Source organism: Triticum aestivum, chromosome 7D (assembly GCF_018294505.1).
Source record: "Triticum aestivum cultivar Chinese Spring chromosome 7D, IWGSC CS RefSeq v2.1, whole genome shotgun sequence".
In the NCBI taxonomy this organism is placed as follows: domain Eukaryota; kingdom Viridiplantae; phylum Streptophyta; class Magnoliopsida; order Poales; family Poaceae; genus Triticum; species Triticum aestivum.
Genome location: NC_057814.1, coordinates 313,456,403 through 313,469,934, shown reverse-complemented (window position 1 = coordinate 313,469,934; position 13,532 = coordinate 313,456,403).

Genomic DNA, 13,532 nt, shown 5'->3' with positions numbered 1-13,532 from the left:
GTTTTTCCTTGTTTTTGCCTTTACAGAAAGTCAATACCAAACGGAAAGAAACTTTTTGACGGTTTTTCTTGGACCACAAGACACCCTAGAAGCTTTGAGGAGAGGCCAGAAGGGCCACGAGGCCACGACAAGCTCATAGGGCGCACCCCAAGCTTGTGGGCCCCCTGTGGCTCCACCAGCACTAATTCTTCTTTTAGAAATACCTAAATATTCCTTGTAGACCAGAGGGCACACCAAAAGTACTTTTCTACCGCCGCAAGTTCTAGAACCATGAGATCCCATCTGGAGGCCTTTTCCAGTACTGCCGGAGGGGGATTCGACCACAAAGGGCTTCTACATCAACCTTGCTGCCCTTCTGATGATGTGTGAGTAGTTTACCACAGACCTACTGGTCCATAGCTAGTAGCTAGGTGGCTTCTTCTCTCTCTTTGATCTTCAATACAATGTTCTCCTTGATGTTCTTGGAGATATATCCGATGTAATCTTCTTTTGCGGTGCGTTTGTCAGATCCGATGATTTGTGGGTTTATGATCAGATTATCTATGAATATTATTTGAGTCTCCTCAAAACTCTTCTATGCATGATTAAGATAGTTTTGTATTTCTCTCCGATCTATTTATTTGGTTTGGCCAACTAGATTGATTTTTCTTGCCATGGGAGAGGTGCTTTGTAATGGGTTCAATCTTGCGGTGCTTATTCCCAGTGACAGAAAGGGACATGACACATATTTGTTGATGAGGACATCAATACCATTGTTACACCCGCAGCCCCTGCTACTATACATACTGGACCAATTACTAGAGCTCGCGCACGCCAATTAAATTACCAGGTACTCTCATTTCTTGGTAATGATTCTAATGTTCATGAGAATATGATGCTGCCTAATTTGGATACATTTGTTTTGCTTACAAATGAAGGGCCTAGCTTGGAGAAAGATGAACATAGGAGCAAGAACAAGTATGGAGATGATGGCATGCGCAAGGGAAACAAGAACATAGTTTCAAGTGATGATTTCAGGACTTTGGAGCCACCGTAATGAGTGCATGATGGCTCGGACGAAATATACAAGATGCCACTTCACAACTTTCGTCCAGAGGCTATTATAGGTGCTGTGTCACCTTATTATTGGGCCAGGCCCATGTAATTTCGAAATACTTGAGTATAGGTTGTTTTTAGAGTCCGTATGTGTGGGGAAACAAGAGTTAGGGTTGGTTTCGGACCCCTCCTCCAAGGGCCACGAAATTCCCCCCATATTCCTCCATATATACAGCCCTCAGGGCATCATTTAGACTTTGGGTTTTGTTTAGATTAAAGTTCGCCATAGCTGCAACTTCGCGTACTTCGTTTGTGTTCAACGACCAGACAAAGGCGTCACAGAACCCCACCTTGATCAATAAAGCTTTCCTCTTATATTCGCAATATCCAGATTGCAATCTTAGTTTCTTGCTTGTTCTTCGTTTGCCTGCAGGAAACAGACCTTCGTGGTCAGGTTGATCGTGCTCCGGCATGGTCAATAACCTCTCGGAGTTGGTTTAGCGATTGCTAAGGCGCGACGTCCTCGCACGTTCGTAGTCGGATCGTCAAAGTCGACTTCCTACAAAATGATAGCCACCATCTCATCGAAAGACGGGACACCTTTGCCTCTATCAAGTGGTATCAGATTTTCAGGTTGCTCGGTGAGATTTTATAGTTTTTCGTAGTTTAGATCGAGTCTGTTCTTCATACCTACAGTCCACGAAAAAGCCACAAAAAATTAGGGTTAGTTCATCATATCCGAACCAGTCTGAGCCTTTACATAGTCTTTTCAGTATTTTGCTTTGTTGAATTTGCGATTGCATCGTCATGTCAAGTTGCTGGTCTTAGCATCTAGTTTCTCTTAGAGTTTCGAGTTCTGTTCACAAGTTGTCACGCCGTCGCCGCACCATCGTCATCGCACCTGCCATATACCACCACCACCAACATATTCCTTACCGCTGCCATATACATCCGCCTGTCCACCACCAATCCGATCCACATATACAACCAATCCGAGTCACATATACATCCCCCTGTCCACCACCAATCCGAGTCCGCATATACATCTACCTGTCCACCACTAATCCGAGTCCTTTCCATATTAGGTTTGTTTTCGAGATACTTTTATTTTCCGATTCGTGTTTCCTTGCGTGAGTAGATCTCGGAAAAAAAAGTCTGGAGACCCCCGGGCAGTTTTTAGGCCAAAATTTCGGCGACCAAAAATATTTTTTCCCTATCCTATTTTTAGGCTTTTCTGAGTCTTTTGAGCTAGGTGCCATCATAGTGATTTTTTGTCGCACTTTTTCGTCGTCGCTGCCCTGATTTCTGAAAAAAAATAGTCAAAAAAAATTTGTGCCCATCCTATCATTTTGACCTGGGAAGAGTTTTGAGACACTCGCCATTATAGTGATTTTTCGCAAAAAAAAGAGGAGCGCAAAAAAAAACAGAGCGAAAAAAAATTCCAGAGTGTGCTTTTCCCTTGTTTACGTGCAGCGCCGTGATTTTGTTCATGTTCTAGGCTCGCGTCTCTAGTACGGTCTAGCCTAGGACCAGCACAGTACCGTCGTTGAGCGTTTATTCAACTTTGCATCTCTGAATTGATTATTGTTGACCCTTTTTGCTACCATATTATAAGCCTTCCCAGCTCCACATACATCTACATCGTGCGTTTGACTCTCCCTGGTAATCACTCTATCCAAGCTTTGAGAGTTTTGACTACAACGGTTGCCGATCACCACCTGCTGCTTGGTAAGAACTGGTAAGAATTTGAGATTTGCTTGACGGATTTGTGACGCCCCACCACCACCATTTTCTAGTAGTCTGTAGGATCATATTCTTGTGTGTTTCTATTGCTGCTAACCATGGCAGGATCACAAGTCGATGAGACTGACTGGGAGAACATGACGAATAAGGAGTTGCATGATAAATTTCAGCAAATGATGACTGAACAGGTGCAAGATGTGCTGAACAATTTTGAAGAGGCCATGGATAAGATAACTGGCTTTGAGAAGACATTCGAAACAAAGCTCGATAACAAATTTAATGAAGTGCTTGCGCGTCTTCCACAACCACCACCGGCTGCACCTGCCGCACCTCTGCCACAACAACAACAACAACGACTACCTCCACGTCGCGAAACAGCCCTCCGCCGAGCGAGCCGTGTCCCTCTTGAGCCTGGCCAAACTGTTGGTGCTGCTGTTGATACTTCTGTGGCTCCTGCTGCTGATGAGGAGGAGGATGATTATGCGGGAGATTACGAGGATGAAGTTGATCAAAATCAGAACTACGTGCAACCACCAGCACCCGGTCGTCCACATGCAAATAATCGCAATGGTAGGGCTGCATTACCAGCTCAGGTACGAGATCATGACCATCTTCCTAAACTGAAATTGAATATTCCACCATTTGAGGGTAGATATGTTCCTGATATATATCTTACTTGGGAGTTAGAAACCGAACAACGTTTTACATGTTTAGAATATCCCGAGGAGAGACGTGTTGCTGCTGCACTTTGTGCTTTCACTAGTTTTGCTTGTGTGTGGTGGTCTGAACATCGTAGATTATATCCGAATAATATTCCAACTACTTGGGCTGCTTTGAAAACTGCTATGCGTACTCGTTGGGTTCCACCATATTATCAACGTGAATTACTTCAAAAATTGCAGCGTTTAAGACAAGGAAAAAATTCTGTAGAGGAATATTATCAGGAATTACAAACTGGCATGATTAGATGTGGTATTGTTGAGGATAATGAAGCTATGCTTGCACGTTTTATGGGTGGATTAAATAGAGAGATTCAGACCATTCTAGAGTATAAGGAGTATAATAATATCACTCGTTTATTCCATCTTGCTTGTAAAGCTGAACGTGAAGTGCAGGATCGACAGGCATTGGCGCGAACTAACTTTTCTGCAGGTCGACCTTCATCATGGACACCACGTGCATCCTCTACTTCCACTGCACCATCACCTCCATCAGGTGCCACCTCCAACCGTGATACAAGAAAGCAGGCACAACCACCACTATCTGCCAAGAGCACACCTGCCGGGCCTGCACAGAGCTCTTCTTCTTCCATGGCATCAACAGGGCACACAAGTGATATTATTTGTCGTCGTTGTAAGGGAAGAGGTCATTATGCGAGAGAATGCAAATCTCAGCGTGTGATGATTGCTACTGAGGATGGTGGGTATGAGTCCGCTAGTGACTATGATGAGGAGACTTTGGCTCTTATTACACGTGAAGAACACGGTGGAGATGATTCTGATCATGAGACGCAATACATGGCTCCTGAAGATGCTGACAGGTATGAATGTTTGGTTGCTCAACGTGTTTTGAGTGTGCAGGTTACACAAGCTGAGCAAAATCAGAGGCATAATTTGTTCCATACAAAGGGAGTTGTGAAGGAACGTTCTATTCGCGTCATCATAGATGGAGGGAGCTGCAACAACTTGGCTAGCATGGAGATGGTGGAGAAGCTATCTCTCACCACAAGACCACATCCACATCCTTACTACATCCAATGGTTCAACAACAGCGGCAAGGTTAAGGTAACACGTACTGTTCGTGTGCATTTTAGTATCTCTACATATGCTGATTATGTTGATTGTGATGTGGTACCTATGCAAGCATGTTCCTTATTACTTGGTAGACCATGGCAATTTGATAAAAATTCTGTACACCATGGTAGAAACAATCAGTATACTCTTGTTCATAAGGATAAAAATATTACTTTGCTTCCTATGACTCCTGATTCCATTTTGAAAGATGATATTAATAGAGCTAATAAAGCAAAACAGGAGAAAAATAAGAGTGAAAATCAGATTGTGGCAAAAGAATTTGAGCAACAAATGAAGCCTAATAATAAACCATCTAGTGTTGCTTCTGAAATTAAATTGAAAAGTGCATGTTTACTTGCCACCAAATCTGATATTGATGAGCTAGATTTTAGCAAATCTGTTTGCTATGCTTTTGTGTGCAAAGAGGCATTATTTTCATTCGAGGACGTGCCTTCCTCTTTGCCCCCTGCTGTCACTAACATTTTGCAGGAGTTCGCTGACGTCTTCCCACAAGACGTGCCACCGGGATTACCACCTATTCGAGGGATTGAGCATCAAATTGACTTAATTCCCGGTGCATCGCTACCCAACCGTGCACCATACCGTACCAATCCAGAGGAGACGAAGGAGATTATGCGTCAAGTACAGGAGCTGCTCGACAAAGGTTATATACGCGAATCTCTTAGTCCTTGTGCTGTTCCTATTATACTAGTGCCTAAAAAGGATGGTACGTCGCGTATGTGTGTTGATTGTAGAGGCATTAATAATATTACTATTCGTTATCGTCATCCTATTCCTAGGCTAGATGATATGCTTGATGAATTGAGTGGCTCTACAATATTCTCCAAAGTTGATTTGCGTAGTGGATACCATCAAATTCGTATGAAATTGGGAGATGAATGGAAAACAACATTTAAAACTAAGTTTGGTTTATATGAGTGGTTAGTCATGCCTTTTGGGTTAACTAATGCACCTAGTACTTTCATGAGACTAATGAACGAAGTTTTACGTGCTTTCATTGGACGATTTGTGGTAGTCTATTTTGATGATATACTGATTTATAGCAAATCTTTGGAAGAACATTTGGAACATTTACGTGCTGTTTTTATTGCTCTACGTGATGCACGTTTGTTTGGTAACCTTGGGAAGTGCACCTTTTGCACCGACCGAGTATCTTTTCTTGGCTATGTTGTTACTCCACAGGGAATTGAAGTTGATAAAGCCAAGATTGAAGCTATTGAGAGTTGGCCGCAGCCCAAAACGGTCACACAAGTGAGGAGTTTTCTTGGACTCGCTGGTTTCTATAGGCGTTTTGTGAGAGATTTTAGCACCATTGCTGCACCTCTCAATGAGCTTACAAAGAAGGATGTGCCTTTTGTTTGGGGTACCGCACAGGAAGAAGCCTTCACGGTATTGAAAGATAAGTTGACACATGCTCCTTTACTCCAACTTCCTGATTTTAATAAGACTTTTGAGCTTGAATGTGATGCTAGTGGAATTGGATTAGGAGGTGTGTTATTACAAGATGGCAAACCTGTTGCATACTTTTCTGAAAAATTGAGTGGGCCTAGTCTGAATTATTCTACTTATGATAAAGAATTATATGCTCTTGTTCGGACTTTAGAGACATGGCAACATTATTTATGGCCCAAAGAATTTGTTATACATTCTGATCATGAATCTTTGAAACATATTAAAAGTCAAGCTAAACTGAATCGTAGACATGCTAAATGGGTTGAATTCATTGAGACTTTCCCTTATGTCATTAAACACAAGAAGGGTAAAGAAAATGTTATTGCTGATGCATTGTCTCGTCGCTATACTATGCTTTCACAACTTGACTTCAAAATATTTGGTTTGGAGACCATCAAAGAACAATATGTGCATGATGCTGATTTTAAAGATGTAATACAGAATTGGAAAGAAGGAACAACACGGAACAAGTTCGTTGTTAATGATGGATTTGTTTGCCGTGCTAACAAGCTATGCATTCCAGCTAGCTCTGTTCGTCTTTTGTTGTTGCAGGAGGCGCATGGAGGAGGATTAATGGGACACTTTGGCGTGAAGAAGACGGAGGACGTACTTGCTACACATTTCTTTTGGCCAAAGATGAGACGGGATGTTGAGCGTTTTGTTGCTCGCTGCACTACATGTCAAAAAGCTAAGTCACGACTCAATCCTCATGGTTTATATATGCCTTTGCCTGTACCTAGTGTTCCTTGGGAGGATATATCTATGGACTTTGTTTTAGGTTTACCTCGAACAAAGAAGGGGAGGGATAGCATATTTGTTGTCGTGGATAGATTCTCGAAAATGGCACACTTTATACCATGTCATAAAAGCGATGATGCTGTTAATGTTGCTGATTTGTTCTTTCGTGAAATTATTCGCTTGCATAGTGTGCCAAATACTATTGTTTCAAATCGTGATACTAAATTTCTTAGCCACTTTTGCAGATGTTTATGGGCTAAGTTGGGGACTAAACTGCTTTTTAGTACTACTTGTCACCCCCAAACTGATGGTCAAACTGAAGTAGTCAATAGAACATTGTCTACTATGCTTAGGGTTGTTTTGAAGAATAATAAGAAAATGTGGGAAGAATGCTTGCCTCATATTGAATTTGCTTATAATCGTTCATTGCATTCTACTACTAAGATGTGCCCTTTTGAAATTATGTATGGTTTCCTACCTCGTGCACCCATTGATTTGTTGCCTCTTCCATCTTCGGAGAAGGTTAATTTTGATGCTAAACAACGTGCTGAATTGATCTTAAAAATGCATGAGTTAACTAAGGAAAACATTGAGCGTATGAATGCTAAATATAAACTTGCTGGAGATAAGGGTAGAAAATGTGTTGTCTTTGCACCTGGAGATCTTGTTTGGTTATATTTGCGTAAGGATAGATTTTCTGATTTGCGCAAATCAAAGCTAATGCCACGTGCTGATAGTCCATTTAAGGTGTTAGAGAAAATAAATGATAATGCATATAAACTTGAGCTGCCTGCAGATTTTGGGGTTAGTCCCACTTTTAACATTGCAGATTTGAAGCCCTATTTGGGTGAGGAAGATGAGCTTCCGTCGAGGACGACTTCATTTCAAGAAGGGGAGGATGATGAGGACATCAATACCATTGTTACACCCACAGCCCCTACTGCTACATATACTGGACCAATTACTAGAGCTCGCGCACGCCAATTAAATTTTCAGGTACTTTCGTTTCTTGGTAATGATTCTAATGTTCATGAGAATATGATGCTGCCTAAATTGGATACATTTGTTTTGCTTACAAATGAAGGGCCTGGCATGGATAAGAGGGATGAACACTGGAGCAAGACCAAGCATGGAGAGGATGGCATGCGCAAGGGGAATAAGAACGGAGTTACAAGTGATGATTTCAGGACTTTGAAGCCACCATAATGAGTGCATGAAGCCTTGGACGAAATATAAAAGATGCCACTTCATAAATTTCGTCCAAAGGCTATTCTAGGTGCTGCGTCACCTTATTATTGGGCCAGGCCCATGTAATTTCGAAATACATAAGTATAGGCTTTTTTTAGAGTCCGTATGTGTGGGGAAATAAGAGATAGGGTTGGTTTCGGACCCCTTCCCCAAGGGCCACGAAATTCCCCCTCTTCCTCCATATATACAGCCCTTAGGGCACCGTTTAGACTTTGGGTTTTGTTTAGATTAAAGTTCGCCATAGCTGCAACTTCGCGTACTTCGTTTGTGTTCAACGACCAGACAAAGGCGTCACAGAACCCCACCTTGATCAATAAAGCTTTCCTCTTATATTCGCAATATCCAGATTGCAAACTTAGTTTCTTGCTTGTTCTTCGTTTGCCTGCAGGAAACAGACCTTGTGGTCAGGTTGATCGTGCTCCGGCGTGGTCAATAACCTCTCGGAGTTGGTTTAGCGATTGCTAAGGCGCGACGTCCTCGCACGTTCGTAGTCGGATCGTCAAAGTCGACTTCCTCCAAAATGATAGCCACCATCTCATCGAAAGACGGGACACCTTTGCCTCTATCAGAATTGAATGTCATGAAGTTGAAATATATCATGCCTAGTGGTAGCTTCAGATTGGTTTAGAAAGTGAAATCTTTTGAGGCTTGACAATCACAATATTGGTCATACAAGCAATTCACGACTGATTAGTAGAAGGAAGAGAACTTTCACATGCAAATACACTATCTTGGAAATCTTTTGTGACTGTGAGCCCCCATCAAAATATTATATGCCAAAATTGTTGACGTTGGACAAGGAAGACAACGTAGTGTTTTATGTTTGTTCATATTCACATAGAAGTTATATTGTCATAGATCCTTCAACATGTGGTGCTTGCCCCCCATCTTTGCTAGCCAAAAATTCCGCACCAAGTAGAGATACTACTTGTGCATCCAAAAACCCTTAAACCCAAATCTTATTTTCAAGAGTCCACCATACCTACCTAAGGATTGAGCAAGATCCTTCAAGTAAGTTGTCATCGGTGCAATAAGGCAATAAAAATTGCTTCTAAAAGTGTGAGATCATTTAGTGTAAGAGAAAATTAAGCGTTGTACGAACTTGTGATGGTGAAGAATAAAAGTGACATGCTGCATAATAAAGGTTGCCATCACAAGGGGCAATACAACGTGACGTTCTTTTGCACTAAGGGGTTGAGCATACAAACAAATAAGCGCATGGCAACCTCTGTTTCCCTCTGCGAAGGGCCTATCTTTTACTTTTATGTATTTACTTTTATGCAAAGAGTCAAAGTTCTTCTTTCTATTCCTTTTTATTTTTCTCTTTTGGCAAGCATCATGTGGTGAGGAAAGATCTAGGCACATATATCCAGTTGGATATGGGTAGCATGAGTTATTATTGTTGACATCACCCTTGAGGTGAATACGTTGGGAGGCAAAATTATAAGCCCCTATCTTTCTATGTGTACGGTTGAAACGTTTTGCTCATGTGTATGCGGTGAGTGTTAGCAATCATAGAAGACTATATGATGGTTGAGTATGTGGAGCTCTTACTTAAACTCTGTTGAATAAGTTGAATTACAATTGCTTGGTGACTGAGAACATAGGTTGTTGAGTTTCAAGAGAATTCATCGTTTGAACCTTAACATGAGAAGTTTTATAAGAAAGAATTGCTCTTATGATGCTAGGAAAAGTGATTGAAATTACCATTGATCAAACTTATGCACTTTGCTAGCATTCACACTTCATAAATTATTTCTTTTATCATTCACTCGAGGACGAGTATGAATTAAGCTTGGGGATGCTGATACGTCTCCAACGTATCTATAATTTATGAAGTATTCACGCTGTTATATTATCATTCTAGGATGTTTTACAATCATTTTATAGCAACTTTATATCACTTTTTGGGACTAACCTATTGACCTAGTGCCTAGTGCCAATTGCTGTTTTTTGCTTGTTTTTTACATCGCAGGGAATCAATATCAAACGGAGTCCAAACACCGCGAAACTTTTTGTGGATTTTTATGGACCAGAAGACCACCAATGGGCTAGAGCAGCACCTGGGGGGTGCCCCGAGGGGGGCACAACCCACCAGGGCGCGCCTGGGGGCCCAGGCGCGCCCAGGTGGGTTGTGCCCACCTCGGTGGCCTCCCGCACCCCCTCTTTACCCTATAAATTCCCAAATATTCCAAAAACCCTCGGGGTTAACCTAGATCAGAAGTTCCGCCGCAGCAGGCCTTTGTAGCCACCGAAAACCAATCTAGACCCTGTTCCGGCACCCTGCCGGAGGGGGGAATCATCTCCGGTGGCCATCTTCATCATCCCGGCGGCCACCACGATGAGGAGGGAGTAGTCCACCCTCAGGGCTAAGGGTTTGTACCAGTAGCTATGTGTTTAATCTCTCTCTCGTGTTCTTGAGATGTCACGATCTTGATGTATCGTGGACTTTGTTAATATAGTCGGATCATATGGTGTTTCCCCCTCTCTATCTTGTTGTGATGAATTGAGTTTTTCCCTTTGAGATTTCGTTGTTATCAGATTGAATACTTTTATTGATTTGGGAGCACTTGATATATGTCTTGCATATGAATACTCGTGGTGACAATGGGGTATCACATTGAGTCACTTGATATGTGTTTTGGCACTCAACTTGCGGATTCCCGTGGTGACATTGAGGTAATCTATGCATAGGGGTTGATGCACGTTCTCGTATTTTGTTTCTCCGGTAGAAATCTTGGGGCATTCTTTGAAGTTCTTTGTGTTGGATTGAGTATTATGAATCTGAAATTATTTGGTGTTATTTTAGTATGAACTCTTGGATAGATCGATCGGAAAGAATAGCTTCGAGGTGGTTTCGTACCCTACAAACGATTTCTTCGTATGTTCTCCGCTAGATAGGAACTTTGGAGTGATTCTTCGTTGCATGTTGAGGGATAGTTATATGATCCAATTATATTAGCATTGTTGAGACATTGCACTAGCGAAAGTACGGACCCTAGGCCTCATTTTTAAGCATTGCAATACCGTTTTTGTGCCCATTTACTATTTGCTACCTTGTTGTTTTTATTTATTCAGATTATAAAAATATATTTCTACCATTAATATTACACTTTTATCACCATCTCTTCGCCGAACTAGTGCACCTATACAATTTGCCATTTGTATTGGATGTGTTGGGGACACAAGAGATTTCTTGTATTTGGTTGCAGGGTTGTTTGAGAGAGACCAGCTTCATCCTACACCTCCCACGGATTGATACACCTTAGGTCATCCATTTGAGGGAAAATTGCTACTGTCCTACAAAACTCTGCGGTTGGAGGCCCAACACGAGTCTACAAGAATAAAGTTGCATAGTAGACATCAAGCAGCAACATGAAGGAAAGAGGGGTTATTAAACAAGGAGTAGGGGCCATTGTTTTTACCTTGCCCTTTCTAAACTTCCAAGTTTTGTACCTCTCTGAGCTATTGAGCCTTCTCAATTATAGTCCTTTTGTCTCCAGCTACTCTAGCACTCATCCAGACAGCTTGAGTTGGGCCCCATTTGGATGTTTTGTCACCTACCTCATTTGACAACACTGGGAAATCAAGATCAAATTGAGTGCAGACCTCCTGGTACTCAGAGTTTGCATTAGCATTTTCTTCCATTTCTGCCATAGTAGGTCCATCATTCAGCTCCTCCTCAAAATCCTCATCCTCATCCATCAGCTCCATTTCTCTCAATAGGTTGAACCCAACAGAGCTCAAGGGCCTTGATCCTGGGGGAGTATTGGGATTCTGGCAGGCATTCCTCAGCATTGAAGTGGGGGTAGCAGTGTCTCCCAAAGGGTGATTGTGTCCTAAAGGTTGTGTCCTTGGGTTGGTGTTTCCATTGCCAGTGAGGGAACCAGATTCAGAGCCAATCCTATAACCAGACTGAGATCTGCCATCAGTTGAGTTATCCCCTCTGTTCCCAGATCCCATGGAGATTTGACTAGATGCAACAGGTTCAGAATCAACATCCCCTTCTGCATTGTTAGGAGTTGGTTCTACTTCAACCAGCAATATGTAGATTTTGCCTTTGATGCCAAACGGTCTCTCTTTTGGGATATTGGAAGGGTCTTTGCAGGAGATCTTGACCCTAAATGTTTCACAGAATGACTGGAAATTATGTTGCCAATCAACATCCACTAGCACACCCAGAGTAGAAGTGATTTGGTCCAACATATTCCAATCATACCATTTTGGGTTCATTTTCCTGATTTTGATCCACACTTCATGTAAACCATCCTCAGCCTCCACATTGCCTTTCCAGACCTCAACATTGACCACCACATTTTCTTTCTCAAACCAAAATAGAGGTAGCCAGCCACTTGCTCCACATCAATCTCTGGGGGAAATTTGACCAAGAAAGACCATTCATCCAGAGCATTGATAGGCCATGGCCAGTTGGTCTTGTAAATGTCAGCAAATTCTTTTGCCAGTTCTTGTTTAGATACCTCTCCAACTTCCACTAGCGCACACACTTTTCAGTCATCTATGATGTTGAGAGTTGACATCTGGAGCATCCACATGGTAGAAGCCAGGTGCTGGGGCAGCACTCCCCACATACCTGGCAGATGTGCGGGTTTTCTTTTTGATTGGACAAGCTTCCACCTCGTGGTTGACCATCTTGCAGGTAAAACAACTTCTTGGCTTGACACACTTGTCCACATGATGCCCAGGTTCACCACAACCATAACAAACCACTTGAGAGTAGGACATCAAACCTGTAGATGCTGAGGCACTTGGCAAGTCCTGCTTCTTCTTCTGCTTGGACTGATTTTTCGAGTTACTCTGCCCTCCAGTAGAATTGTTGTTGTGGTCTGCGGTGGCACCAGGAGCCCCTGATCTTGCAGCACTCCTTGTTGTGGTCGGACAGGTCCAAACCATTACTGTGGCGGCCCGTCCCCCCATTGTTGTTGAGGGTACGACGGAGGGAACTGACCATGGAAGTTCCACGGCGGCGGTCCCCCTTGAAAACCATACCCGAAGAACTGAGGGGGCTGGCCCGGCGGGGGCTGCATCAGGTGGTGATCCTGTGGCCACTTTCCAGAGTTGTCACCGCGGCCTCCTTGTTTCTTGTTCCTTCCTCGCCCTCGTCCACCGTCAGCCATCTCTCCTTGCTTGCTGGCGGCGACAAGTTTGGAGAGGGAGGGATTCTTGGCTATGCTAGGGTTTTCTCCCCTACCTTTATAGGCAGCCACAACTGACGGGGGAATTCTTCCGCTGAGTCATCCAGCCCACACGACACGGGACCAGATGAGTTGTCTTCCACCTGCCCCCTTTTCTGCTTTTGAGGTTTCGCACGACTACGTCGCTGAAGGAATTTGAAATCTCCCACGCGCTGCATCACCAGCAGAGTTGGACTCATGTCGACAGAAATCTCTTGACATAGACTGGGGTTATCAGGCGCATGATCTCTATTCTTCCCCGTGACATCAGAGGACTGATCCAAGACCAGGAGAGCTCCATTATTCTGCT